A 15,689-nucleotide genomic window follows, 5' to 3' on the forward strand; every position below is an offset into this window, starting at 1 on the left:
TGGGCTTAATGCATTTCTCTTACAATTAACCATGTGATGTACTTAGGGGCCGTTAACACGACAATGTTTTCAACAAAAAACGGAAAACTTTTTATGCGTTTTGGCTGTTCGTTTACACAACAATGGCATTTTGGGGCCTGAAAAAGCAAACCTTTGAAAACGGGTTTCAATGGTGTAAAGACTTCGTTTTCACAAATGTGCGTTTTTGTATGTTTACATGGAGACGATAACAGCATCGTTTTCAAAAACTTTCACTTTGAAACCCGTTTTCAAAAGTTTGCGTTTTCATGCCCCAAAATGCCGTTGTCGTGTAAACGAACAGCCAAAATGCATAAAAAGTTTTCCATTTTTAGTTGAAAACGTTGTTGTGTAAACGGCCCCTTAGACTGTTAACTGCACTGAAAAATAGCCTCACAGGATGGCCAGTTTTTTTTTTTTTCTCTCTGATACACAAAGTTAGGAGAAATAATTTGATAAAGCTGTGTTCTTCGTTTGACAATGCTGTTTTTACTGTCATCATGCAAGATTTATAATTAGATTAGATATAATTAGATATTATAATTAATTAGTAATTAGAATACAGTTACATTCAAAAAGTATTTTGATTACTGAAGTAATTACTTTGCATTTTATTGTCATTTGTTTCATTTAACATTTAGTCCTTTCAGATGGAAAACATTTATACATATAAATGATGCGATCCAAAGTGCATTTGAACAGCAGTGAAACACTTTCTTATGATGTGTTACATTCATACGAGCAGACAGAGAAGTAAGTTTGAAGTACGTTTGGAGCAGAAGAAATAGAAATACTTGTGTAAATTGTCAGCTTTATGCTAAGCTAAAATGCTATTTCTAGCCATTTTACATGCACGTTACCAGGCACGATCATATTTTTTTTATCAAGAAAATTCACGTTGGATCATGATTTATTTTTTTCTAGTAAGACCTTTAAGATATTAGGGCAAAAATCGTATTCTTGATAATAATTTTTGCATTGTTTTCCTGTAAAAATATCTAAAAATCCTTAAAACAAGATCAATTTAATTGATCTTGTTTTAGAAACAACACTGCATAAGATATTTAGGTTTTTCAGAGAATGTATATTTAGTCAAAACAAGTCCAGTGCTGAGGAAGTAATCCAAAGTATTTAGAATACGTTACTGACCTTGAGTAATTTAACGGAATACATTACAAATTACATTATACAGCATGTATTCTGTAATCTGTAGTGGAATACATTTCAAAAGTAACCCTTCCAACCCTGTACTTACATCTTGTACTTACACCCTATCTGCAAAGAAAATAAAATTGGACAACATTAGAGAATTAGTCCACACACAACATAACTAATTCTGTTGTGTTGTGGGTTAATTCCATTGAGTTGTCACCTTTGTTGGATCTGTGGTGCAGTGGGTAGTGCACATGCCAATTTATGAGCTGTTATGCTCACAGCGATGCAGATTCAAATCAAGCCAGTGCTGATCCCATTTCCCTCTGCTTTTCAATCCTCTATTGTCTGCTATGCTTACAGAGCCAAAAGACCATAACATTTTTTAGAAATTGTTAAGAAACTGTTGTACCATCATATATTTAGCAATAAAAAAAAAAATTCTGTGCTCATCTGTGCATGTGTCCATGAGCATTGTGGACAGTGGAAAAAAAATGGCATGATCAAAGTTATAATTTTGTCCACCCACAGCTCAAGCCTCATCCCCTGACTCACAATGTAGTACCTCACTACATAGGCCCAACACTTTAGACTCTAAAGTAATCATAAAGGAGGCTCATCAGGAATTAGCATAATTAATAAGACTTACATACCACTTCTCTTAGCAGCTGCAACACTGTATGGTGATTATGAATTTTTGGTTATGCCGAAGCAGCTAGGCCATCATCAACAAACAGAATGCTGTTATTGCATTGACAGGAAATTAAAGTTAAATCCCTCTGCCCTTTAAATGCAAAAAAGATTAGCATGACACATGCTTTGCATAGACTGCATTCCAGTGTTTGGAACACATCCAGAGAACAAGGAAATGATGAGGCATCCATATACAAGGCACACTAGAAAAAAGTTAACTTTACATTTGTTTATATTATATTGCATTATAAAACAGTTAGGCCTAGTTTCTTTTGATATTTCTTATAACAGCACAGGAACTTTTCACTGTTTGTATCACTCTTCTTGTCTGCGTTAGTGGCATTCCAGACGGACCGTCAGTCTGGGTTGCTTGGCGACACTCAACAGTTGATCCTGCTTTAGGTTCTTTTAGAACTATTCTATTCTATTTATTAATAAATACAGTGTTGTGATATATATTATTGTGGGTCTAAAGTTTAAGTTACTCTATGAATTTCTTGTTTATAGAACAGTTATAGACCTCTTGCCTATATGGCAGAATCATAGCCATGTTTAAATTCAGTACAACAGCACTTTTGCTTGTGTGATAGAGCTTAATCATAATGTGTCAAGTCCTGTTTCTTCATTCGTTACACCTGAACCTGTTGCTCAATTTGTTCCCCTTACCCCACTTTTCAAGTTGGCAAATATGTTATCATTGTCTCATATTCTGTAATTCTAATGTATTTTTTGTTAATGATTGTTGGCATCTGTAAATTTTTTAGGTAGTGAAACACTTGACTTCTCATCAGAGACAGCTAAGGCCTTTGATGAAAATACTTTATATTTGTTGCTTTGCAGAGTTTTTATTTTCTTTTATTAGAGACATTTACTTTTGGCTATTTGATTGACAGATTCGATTCTCTGACAGACTCTACTTTGAAAGACTTTGTCGGAGGACTTCTTAGGTAAAACAAGTAAGGTCTACACTGCAAGGTCTACAAATCATGCAATGACTGAATGCCTCTTCTTTTGTCTAGGAGGAGGCTTTCTGCCACCACGACACAGACACTTTTTTTATTTGCTGAATGGTTTGGAAGTAACTGCGCTCTTTGAGAGAATGGAACGTCCTTGGTGTTGCCTAACAACCAAGTTCCTGTTAGAGGAGGTGGAGATGTGGCTTGTACTAATTGAATTTCATCTCTTTCAAATGAATTGGTCTTTAGACATTAATAAAAGTGTGAACTTATTTGTCAGAAATATGATGTTTGCCACTGTCAAGGTTATCCAGTTCATTCCAGATCATGTCTTTTGAGATGTGCTTTGAGTGGTTAAAATGGATAACTGACGTTTCATATAGCAGACACTAATATAACTCTAGCGTTTCCTTTCTTTGACCCCTAGAACAGCATTCATTGCAAATATGCAGTAATGTTATGACCAATGATTTCCGAAAGAGAAGGAACTATTATAGAACGTACAATGCCACTTAGTCAGCATAGCTGTCATGCTGCCGTCATAGCAGACTCAAAATACTACGTCATATTCCACAAGTGTGGAGAAGTCAGCTATGTTAAGATACGCATTTAAGTTTGTCAAAGTATATTGTTTTCCTTTCAGACTTGTTAAAATCAATCAATAACGGTTGCCATTAATGATCTGGAACAGTATTAAAATGATAGATCACACAAAAGTGAAAATACTGTCATCATTTACTAAAATTATTAATATTAATTATTAATTATCAATAAAATAATTATTTTATTTTATTACTTTTTATTCTTATTTCATGATCTTAATTGGTTTTAATTTTTTTTTATGTATCTTCTATTTTCTTTCAAACTTATATGTAAAACTTATATGTAAAACACTTTGAATTGCCATTGTGTATGAAATGTGCTATATAAATAAACTTGCCTTGCCCCTATTTTGTTCAAAACATGCTTGATAGAAGAACTTAGGGACTGACAGCCTCAGTTACCATTCACTTTCACTGCATCTTTTTTCCATAAAATATGGTGTCTAAGACCATCAGTCTCTAAGATTCTGCCTAATATCTCCTTTTGTGTTCCAGAGTAGATTGATAACCATATATTATAAATGACAGAATTTTAGTTTTTTGGGTGAACCATCCCTTAAATCAGTGGTTCTCAAACCTTTTTTGATGATCGTCCACCTACTTCATTCCCTTACCCCAGCTGCTTATTTTTTTAGGATTTACGCATTTCTATTTCATCTAAAAAATAAAAATAAAAAATAAAAAAACATAATGTATTTTGCATTTGCCCTTATGAAAATTTCAATTCATTTATTTATTTTTAAAGTTTTAACAGTGGTATTTATAACAAGACCATAGTAAGCACATGGAAGCATGGATCTTCTTAACTACCATGGTTAGATGTAACATGATTTCTATAAAACAAATTATGGTATTTTTGTAATTACAAACAGTAGGCCTACTCTAAACACATGTAAAAACAATAAATACAAATATAAACATTTAAAAGTTGTAACAAAAATGTATTATATTCCCTCACTCCCCTAATGTAGCCTATGACACATTTAATAGAGCTGAAGTAGTGATATGATAATATGTATTATGAATCTATTTCTGCCTAAAATACAGTTAGTGTTACTATAGTATATTCAAAGGTGGTCATGTAGAATTCTTTGCCGAATTCAAATGGTTTCCGTGTCTCGCGCCATGCTTCTTACTGGTTCTTGCAGCGTTGCAATGAACAGAGATGCGCGTTTAAGAGCTCGAAACTGGTCTGTGAGAAAAAGCACACCTGCTTTGTGCTCACGCTGCTCTGTCCATTGAGCCATATCCACCTACAGAGCCATACAGGTGCATTAGCGGAGGTTGTGACTTCGCCTGTCTATTTGACGCTGCTAAACCAGATACTTCATATGCGTCGCTAGACTTCAGAATCAACTGAACCGTGGTACAAATGCATACCAACCCGTATAACGGAGTCTAGATAAACATTTTAATGCAAACAGGAACTTGACGATAGATTTGATTAACATGACTGATAAACGTTCCCCATTTGTATCCTAATGCCCCCCTCTTTACTAATTTGCTCTCAGCACCCCTGGCATCCTTTGAATGTCCACTGGGTGGTGGTACCTCCCCCGTTGAGAACCCCTGCCTTAAATGGTCTGGCATCTGTTAGCCTAAGCCACAAATCTTAATGAATGAGCCATATCATTCAGTTTTCACTGAATGCATTTTGGCTTTTATTCAGAGCTAGCCAACTCAGTGACTTTTTCAAGATATGTAACATTGCTTATCTGATCTTAGATGAGAGAGCTCAGGAATGTGTTTGGCTTGATGTCTTTTCATATCTAGAGGGGGAATTCACACTTGGTGAATGTGACATAAATAAACTGGCACGATTTGATGAACATAAGGTGCAAAGACATCTCAACCAATCAAGTCTGAATGTGTTGGAAAACATTTTTCTCATAAATGTACAATTCTGCACAGAAACATAGATTATATCAAGCAGCTGACATTTCAATATTGGATTAGTTCTCTGTCACACAGCTCTTCAGTCCAATAAGCAAGAAGAAGACTGCCATAAATAATAAGAGGAGTAGCAAGTCATCAATTCCACATTTAGTATTAACATTCATTGATGCTAAATGTACATAAATACTTCACAAATACATTACTTTTTTGCTATAAACAAAACTGTTCACAGCTCAAATGACTCTTCCATTTAAAACTGACTGGAGAGAAGACACCCATTGTGTGTTTGTTTGCCAAACTGATCATTGTGCTCCCAATTAACTGAACTTGTGGCTATTCGCATCCTCACTGACATAAGGCAAAGCTGTGCATGATCAACAGGAGATGGCTAGGCATAGAAAATAATGAGAGGTCACTTCTCACCAGAATCAGGTCAGAGTGAGAATTTTTCTTCTCTGCCATTTTAGTGCATGGGCTAGCATCAGTAGAACATATATTCTCCTAATATATTTTAACACCATGCATCCAACAACAAAGGCTTTTGCACCATTGGGTTTGAATGGATCACATTTAGAGGGGAAGCATGTTATTTTATACACCAAAGATACCAGGTGTTAGCAGTATCCTTGGTTGACTTACTATAAATAAGTCCTATTACATATACCAGAGAGGTCCTAAAAACGGTTCTGGGAAAATCAATAAAGTGCATATTCTCTTTCCAATAATATCCAAGGCTGGGCTAAGTACACTTTTTATTCCTTCCTCTGATTAGGTGTCCTGAAATATGAGATTCAGAAATGTATCATTAACTTAAAAACATCCAAGTTTTAGTTGATTAGGACAGGCAACTTGTGCTAAAAAGCAGGACTTCACAATGAGTTTGCTGGCTTAATCAGGACTGTTTTTCCTTTAAATGTGGCACATGGAGCCCTTATTAATACATTTAATCTTGAGGAGACTGTGATCATAGCTTCGGTCATTAGGGAGGCACAAATTCAATTATATTCTCACTTGACATATGCAAATAGCTTCTCCTTGTGCTCTTTGGCCATTGTGTGACTAAAATTAAACGCATTATTGAAAGCCTCGGTGGGTGTTGAGTCAATAGCACCTGCTGTCCTCTTGTTAATAGTGAGCAATGTACTGTAACTCCAAGTGGTGGTAACCAGATACAGCATGTTTATCCTGTCATGGACTGGTAAGAAGGAACACTCTGTTATGCATCCTTGCCACTGGAAAAGCACTTTACCAGCTAATAAAACTCTAAAACAGTTTGAAGAGAAGTTTTAACACAAAAGGTACTGTGACATTTGATAGGGAAAAATATTTAACCTGCTCATTAATACACTGAGAGATAATTGGTTCAGCACGATTGTATAAGTAAAATATTATTGGTGTTACAAAGATGAAAGGTTGAAGTCTCGTCTTCAGATTTATAACACTTCACTATGAGATTGTCTATTGATCAAATCTGTGTTAAATGTTCTCCTCCATACAGCAGGGAACTATGATCTGGCTGTATATTAACTTGTGGTATTTTTGGCACTTTGAACTCTTTCACTGGATCTGTCTCTATTTTCCCTTGACTTTATGCAGCTTTTCTTGCACGGTATTTGCTAGCTTTGTGTGGATTTGTTTCCATGGTATCAGGTAGCTCATGTGGAATTGTCTCAATGGCGCTCTACAGCTTCATGCTGCCTTGTGTCTCTACCATTTGATTGGTTCATGCAGATTTGTTTCCATGACATCTGGACTCTTTCTCTCTCACTTTACTCTAAGATTTCGCTTGTTAGGAAAAGACACTGAGAACTTCACATGAATATAAGTTATTTCTAGACTACATACCTTGGCTTCTAATTCTAATCATTTTGATGTCTTCAGTATATACTAATATGTATTGGTGATGTTGGTGGTGGTTGTGGCATTAATTGGACATGCATTTTTAGGCCTAGCAAACAACAAAAGGACCATTTCAGCAGAAAAATCTGCCATTCCCTACAATTACAAAAATGTGTAGTTAAAAATTGTAATTGTACAAAATTGTGAAGTATAATTGCACAATTGTTTTGCTCAGGTCTGGTAAAAGTAATCCATTAATATGTTATGAGCAGACCCAGTCAGAATCTAGAGTATACAGTCTTATTGATTGCCAAAAAATAAATAAATAAATAATAAAAAATAAAATTGATTGATTAGTAAAACTTTGTGAATGGGGGAAATTAAAATGTTGCATACATCTGCGGAGATTCTGTGTGGGCCTGGTTGTAAGTACATCACAGTAAAATTTAACTGCTTACTAAAATGCCAGAAAATCATCAATTTACAAGTTTCTCTTATGTTCCATGAACAAAACAATTTGATCATGACAAGCTTAAATATTTATCATACTTAAAAAAGAGATAATGGTGATGCGAGAGAAAATCCTTCTCTTATGCTGGAAAATGCCATCTAATTTTTGAATTTTTAAAGCCGAACATAAAATATGAATCCCTGCCAGGCAGATTTGTTATTCACAGTGAACCTTGAGGATATGGTTCAGCTTCAGGATCCCGTGGGTAGTGCTAGAGGGGAAACGACTAAATCTTTAATAGAAACTCTGTGACATCAGTGGCACAAAGTTGTGTACATTTTCAGTTGGTGTGATGGTTCATGCTTAAATGGGATTTTCTTGCTCCCACCTCAACAGAGGTTTGAACTAGGTGCAAGAAATGCCCTTCAGTGTTTCCCTAGGATTTTTTTCAGAAGCACAGCTGTTGTTCTCGCGTCCCTGAGTCAGTAATGCTGGATCCATATTTACGCATATCAGTGGAGCTTAAAACGACCTTAGAATCATTATAGATGGGTGTGATGAGGAGGAGGGCGGGGCCGCATGGCCGGCCCCCAATCGGGCTAATTAGCCGAGGAGAGGGATAAGGCAGAGCTGGATACGGCAGTTCGGGAGAGAGAGAGCCACACACAGCTGCCACATCCGGCTCGGCCTTATCCCTCTCCTCAGCTAATTAGCCCGATTGGGGGCCGGCCATGCGGACTCACGGCCCAGCCCTTCTCCTCATCACAATGGGTCATTTATGTTCAGGTAATTAAAGGGAAGTTCATTCAAAAATGAAATTTCTGTTATCATTACTTCTTAAGTCTCTATGAATTTTTCTCCTCTGTGGAACACAAAAGGAGATGTTAGGCAGAATGTTAGTTTAGTCACTATGCACTGTAACGTCATGGTTACTTGTGTAACCTCCAGGGAACGAGAAGTTGTGTCGATGTAGTGACACTAGGGGTCACTCTTGGGAGCCCGAGACACCTCTGGTCTTTGATAAAAGGCCAATGAAAATTGGCGAGTGGTATTTGCATGCCACTCCCCCGGACATACGGGTATAAAAGGAGCTGGTATGCAACCACTCATCCAGGTTTTATGCTGAGGAACCGATATAAGGTCCGGCCATTTCAGCGGGTAGTTCAGCGTTGTGACAGGAGGGACACAACGTCTCGTTCCCTCCATCAGGGAACAGAGGTTACACAAGTTACCATGATGTTCCCTATCTGTCACTCACTCGACGTTGTGTCAATGTAGTGACACTAGGGGTCCCTATAGGAAATGGCACAATTGGCTGAACTGTGTTACGTGAACTGGCGGTGTGTGGTGGGCAGACTACTGTGTGCCTCATAGCCAGCACACCAGGTCGACACGTAACCTCCCCCAACATAGTTATGAGTGTTGAACGGCTTTTTGGGGACAAGTCAACTACCCAAAAGAAAGAGACAGGCTTAACCCAGTCGTGGCCTCTTTTCCCCTTCTCTTTTCCCACTCCCTAAAAAAGAAGGGGGATTATCCGACTGGGCCGCCAGGTCTAGTCGGGGGGTGTCCCTCCCAAGGGGAAGACACAGTGGAGACCACACCTTGCCCAAAGAGAGGGGGGTATTTAAGTGGAAGGATACATCACATGGTCTTTCCAACCATGTGGAGAGTCTTCAAGGTAGATCCTGCCCAATGGGGGAGGAGTTACTACAAACATGGAGACTGGGGCAGAGGGGCTCTGCCCAAGGTATACGCAGTTTGCCAACAGGGAAACGAATTAGCGGAAGATATATATCGCATGGGGTTAGCCTTACAGGAAATCGCCACATGCGGAGCACCTTCCCCAGAACAGGACTCTTAGCACGTGTACTGGGCCAGCAGCGAATCTCTCCAAAAACTCGACTGCCACAGGGCTAGGAGGAAGTCAACCAGGGAACAAACTTGTGAACACTACTGGGAATTGATGGCGCACGTCTTCAGCTCAAAAGGAGGTGGAAGGCGCTATGTGCAAGCGATACAACCGGCTGGCTATCCCGGCTTATCCGCTTGTGTTGCGTGCCACTACCTGGGATGAAACCGGTTCCGCCCGGAGGTTGTAGAACCTTGCAAAGGTGTTGGGTGTTGCCCAGCCCGCTGCTCTGCAAATGTCTGTTAGAGAGGCACCCCTGGCCAGGGCCCAGGAATCCACTACACCCCTGGTAGAATGGGCTCGTAGCCCTACCGGGGGCGGCATGTCCTGGGCGACATATGCCATGGCTATGGCGTCAATAAGCCAGTGGGCAATCCTCTGCTTGGAGACAGCGCTTCCTTTCCGCTGTGCACTAAAGCAGACAAAGAGCTGCTCAGAGGTTCTAAAGCTCTGCGTGCGATCCAAATAGATGCGTAAAGCGCGCACCGGACACAGCGACGACAGGACTGGGTCTGCCTCCTCCTGGGGCAGCACTTGCAGGTTCACCACCTGGTCCCTAAAAGGGGTGGTGGGAACCTTGGGCACATAGCCCGGTCGGGGTCTCAGGATCACGTGAGAGTAACCCGGACCGAACTCCAGGCACGTTTCGCTGACAGAGAACGCTTGCAGGTCACCTACCCTCTTGATAGAAGTGAGCGCAGTCAGGAGGGCAGTCTTCAAGGAGAGTGCCTTAAGCTCAGCTGACTGCAAAGGCTCGAAGGGGGCTCACTGTAGACCCTGAAGAACTACAGAGAGGTCCCATGAGGGAACGAGGCGCAGTCTGGAAGGGTTCAGCCTCCTGGCGCCTCTTAGGAACCTGATGATCAGGTCGTGCTTCCCTGAATTGGGCCATGAATTGTTTAGGTGTTGGCACTTTGCAAGTCTATGGGAGCTACAGCTATCAGGGTGCTGAAATGAAACACTTTTAAGAGCTTAGATTTTCAGCCATCCAACTAATAAGGGCAGTGTTTCCCCTATACGCATTCATTGGTACGATGAAGTAGGGGCTGTAAAACCCTTTCTTCATCTCGGCTGGAGGGACAGGTTCTATCGCGCCCTTCCATAGGAGGGTAGCGATTTCCGCGTGCAAGGTGGCAGTGTTTTCGCTCTTGACCAAGGTGAAGTGAATACCGCTGAACCTGGGCAGGCGCCTGGCGAACTGAATCGTGTAGCCGAGTTGGACGGTCCGGATCAGCCATCGTGACGGATTGAAGAGCGCGAGCCACGCGTCCAAGTTCAGTGCAAGGGGGACCAAGGGGACAACGTCATCGGACGTACCGGCAGGTGGGGCCTTGCAGCAGGATGGAGCTCGAGGTGCCACACCACGTCATGGCCGTGCTGAGTCTAGGGACATCGAAGCACTTACCTGGCTCCTTGTGACCACCCCCGGAACAGTCTGGGATGGGGGAGAAAGAGGCCTGTCCTCGTAACCCATGGAGACTGCCATATTGGGGGTGGCTGTTTGCCACAGCTGGGCGCTCAGGGGCGGAAAGGCCACCGCTGGAGCGCCAATCCTGCAAGAAAGAACCCGTGGATGGTAGTCGTGGTGACGACCATACACACCGGGTATGTGACCCAGGGAGGAAGGAAGCTGCTCTTTTACTGAACTGTTGGGTACCGCAGCCACTTGGGCATGTGGCGAAATCAAACAAAAAGGCAACAAAAGATTTTTTTTCGGCCCTCCACCGATTTCTACCAGCTCCACATGAGTGGGTTCCCTCGTCCCTGGATCGCCCGTCTCAGGGGCGCTTTAAGGACCTCCGTGGGTTCTTGGGTGCCGGCTGTGAGACGGGTGGCGTCTGCTTCCTGCGGTGGGCTCCACGCCGGGGTCGGGCCGAAGGGGCGGGCTGCGGCGGAGCCGGTGCAGTCACCGCAGGGGGACGCCCTTGGCGACGAGCAGATGGGGTGCGGGATCTTCTGCCACACAGGATGTACCGGATTGCCTCCATCTGCTGCTTCACCGCCGAGAACTGCTGGGCAAAGTCCTCAACGGTGTCACCGAATAGGCCCGCCTGGGAAATGGGGGCAGCAAGGAACCGTGTCTTGTCGGTCTCACCCATATCGACCATGTTGAGCCAAAGGTGGCGCTCCTGGACCACTAGTGTGGCCATCCTCTGCCCGAGAGCCCGTGCCGTGACCTTCGGCGCTCGGAGAGCGAGGTCGGTCTCCGAGCGCAGTTCCTGCATCAAATCTGGGGCGGAACTACCCTCATGCAGTTCTTACAATGCCTTGGCTTGGTGGACCTGCAGGAGAGCCATGGCGTGCAGGGCAGAGGCGGCTTGTTCAGCTCCACAGCTTTAGCCATCAGGGACGACGTGAGCCTACAGGGCTTGGATGGGAGCTTAGGGCGTCCGCGCCAGGTGGCGGCGCTCTGCGGGTATAGGTGCACCGTGAGTGCCTTATCCACCGGGGGAATCGCCGTATAGCTCCTGGCCGCCCCGCCATCGAGGGTAGTGAGAGTGGAGGAACTGCGAAATCGGGGCCGGGCAGTAAAAGGTGCCTCCCACGACTTCATCAGCTCCTCGTGCACTTCCGGGAAGAATGGCACTGGAGCGGGGTGTGGCTGCTTTGAGCGGTGCCGCGAGCCTTGGAACCAATCATCAAGCTGCGAGGGTTCATGGGAGAGCAGAGGGTTCCACTCTAACCCGACCGTCATTTGGCATCGGCCTGTGACTGGGCAATTGTCCCCGAAGGGGGAAGCCCAGCTGAGGCTTCTGCATCCGACTGAATAAGCCCGCTCTCCAATGCTGCACTCAAGAGCTCATCATCTTCGCGGGCTCCGAACAAGAAGCCAGACTCGCCGTGAGACGAGCCGGCGAACTCATCCGGATGCCCGATTGGGGCAGACGAGCGTGCTGGGGAATGGGAGGTCTGCGGGGGGATACCCGGCGGAAGCGATCCCATTGGGGTCCCCAAATCGCCCCCAGTGCTAGCCGCGCTGGCCTCATACCCGTAGGTAGAAGGACCGAGGTGGGGAGCCGCTGGGGTGGCTTGCTTTCTTACGAAAGCAAGCCGTGACTGCAACGTTGTCATGGTCATGTTCTCGCAGTGAGAACATGAACCATCCACAAACACTGCCTCCGTGTGGGTCGCGCCCAGCCACGAAAGACAGCGATCATGACTATCCGAAGTTGAGAGATAATGACCGCAACCAGGAATAACACACAATCGGAAAGGCATCTTTAAAAAGACGCGTCTTTAAAAAGACGTTCCATGTGTGCCACTCTTTTAGAGAAATATATACTCTTTTAGAGGAGGAAAAGCTCTTTCAGAAAATATACTCTCTTGTTTTTCTGCCGAAGCGCCCAGGGGCATTCTCTGCAATGCACCAGTGCAGAGGAGGGAGAAGCCATTGAAATGCGCTGTCAGATTCAGCAGAGGTGAATGAACAGTAATATTCAGCTCAATGAGCATGACCGTTCGGCTCCGAAGAGAAAATCTGAATGAGTGGTTGCATACGAGCTCCTTTTATACCCGTATGTCCAGGGGAGTGGCATGCAAATACGACTCTCCATTTTTCATTGGCCTTTTATCAAAGACCAGAGGTGTCTCGGGCTCCCAAGGGTGACCCCTTGTGTCACTACATCGACACAACGTCGAGTGAGTGACAGATAGGGAACTACATATTTCTCCACACAATGAAAGTGAATGGTGACTGAAACTAACATTCCCTAACTACTATCACTTTAAGAGGACCAGTCAATACTCACTGGTCAACTCAATTAAATGTTGACAAAATGCATTGAAAATGTTATTTTTACACCTATGAAAATTGTATGGAGCCCCTAAGAGGACATGACAGGATTTGTCTTTTCATAAATAATTTTGTTTCCTCGCAATAAATTTACCATGGTTTTACTTCAGTAGCCATATTTTAACCTTGATATTTGTTGTAAAATCAAAGTAATAATACAGAAAAATGAAAACTATGGTAAAAAAAAAAAAAAAAAAACCCATATGAATGCATATAAAAACTATTAAAACTACCCGCCCTGGCCTCCTAGGGGCTACTTAAAATTAACTGATTCATATGGCAGAGAAAATACCTGTATAAGCATTGTACTGTATGGAGCTCTAAAGAGATGGAAATTAGAGATTAACAGGTGTTTAAGAGTTTCTCTTCACCCTGTGGTAGGTTCTCATCACCCAGAGTAGTTCTGGTAGTATTTTACACAAAGCATTTTTGCTGTGTCTGCCTTTCTTGTCAGATGTGCTGTTTTGAGACTTTGTGAGGTAGTGCCACGATATACAAACGTCAAAACTAGATTGCTCCAACGTCCCACGCTTGCAATGTTGACAGCTTTGCTTTCTTGATTATAAATGAGAGCAATAGATTTATCACATCGCTTGCTTACAGAGACGAGTTACAACGGCATTTGCATGTCAAATCTTAAGTTCAGTAGGTAATATGCGACTTCCTCACACTTGCGCGTGCTTACACTACCTCAACAAGCGCTCAATGAGCTGCTGCACAGGAGAAGGAGAGAAAGAGGGACACGGAAGGGTTGATTTACTCGCACAGATTCTGGAATTACAGTTATCATCATCATGGAATTACAGTTTGCATCAGCAAAGTAAACACAACATTATTGATTTGATTTGCTCATCTGTTTTGTTTGGTTTGCCAATGTTGAGCTACATGTTAAGTGAATAAATATGTGTGGGAATTCCCTGCATTATGAACGTGGAACATAAGGGAATGATTAAATTTGCGTGCAATGCCTGCAATCCCGCGCCAAATTTTAGGTCCTGCGGGTATCCTGCTTCTCAGTTGCAGGACACACTCCCATTGGACTGCTATACGGTGATGTCACTGTGAGTACTTGCGTGTATTTGTGTGTGTGTATGTGGTGGGGTCCCTTTCGTTTCATTCCAGCCATATTCAAATGCATGCAGTGTAAAAAGCGCGCAGCTGACAAGAGCTGGCAAGCGTTGTGTTGCGTAAAGAAAATTAATGATTCATGTGAAAGCGGCGGTGCGCCGCTGCTGAAAGCATATATCAAATCAATCAAATCAAATCAAATCAAATCACTTTATTGTCACACAGCCATATACACAAGTGCAATGGTGTGTGAAATTCTTGGGTGCAGTTCCGATCAACATAGCAGTCGTGACAGTGATGAGACATACCAATTTACAATAACATCAAATTAACACAACACAATTTAAACATCTGTTATACACATAATTACACTCAACAATATACAAATAATAACATACACTGTACAGTATACGCTGTTTTTTTTTTTTTTACTATATAGATACACATTATTCAGTAAAAATAAAAAATAAAAATATATATATATATATAAAAAAAAAGTATATATATATATATATATATATATATATATATATATATATATATATATAGAATGTACAGTATTGTACTGTATTGACATTCGGCTGTCGGTTGATAGTCAGTCGTTAAGAGAGAACATAATATAATAATAATAATATAATTTATAATAGTCCGGTGTGAGATATAAGAGTAAGGGTAATAAAGTGCAGTGCTGATGTATTTTGATCGTGGGAGATCAAGAGTTCAGAAGTCTGATTGCTTGGGGGAAGAAGCTATCATGGAGTCGGCTGGTGCGGGTCCTGATGCTGCGATACCGCCTACCTGATGGTAGCAGTGAGAACAGCCCATGGCTTGGGTGGCTGGAGTCTCTGATGATCCTCCTAGCTTTTTTCACACACCGCCTTGTATATATTTCCTGGAGGGAGGGAAGCTCACCTCCGATGATGTGTCTGGCAGTTCGCACCACCCTTTGCAGTGCTTTGCGGTTGTGGGCAGTGCTATTGCCGTACCAGGCGGAGATACAGCCAGTCAGGATGCTCTCCACAGTGCAGGTGTAGAACCGTGTGAGGATGTGGCGGTTCATTCCAAACTTCCTCAGCCGTCTCAGGGAGAAGAGGCGCTGATGAGCCTTCTTCACAACGACTTCAGTGTGGACGGACCATGTGAGTTCCTCAGTGATGTGGACACCCAGGAACTTGAAGCTGCTGACTCTCTCCACTGGTGCTCCATTGATGGTGATGGGACTGTGTTCTCTGTCTTTTCTTCTGAAGTCCACCACAAGCTCCTTTGTCTTACTGACATTGAGGGAGAGGTTGTGCTCCTGACACCAGTG

The sequence above is a fragment of the Myxocyprinus asiaticus genome, chromosome 5, assembly GCF_019703515.2.
Source record: "Myxocyprinus asiaticus isolate MX2 ecotype Aquarium Trade chromosome 5, UBuf_Myxa_2, whole genome shotgun sequence".
In the NCBI taxonomy this organism is placed as follows: Eukaryota; Metazoa; Chordata; class Actinopteri; order Cypriniformes; family Catostomidae; genus Myxocyprinus; species Myxocyprinus asiaticus.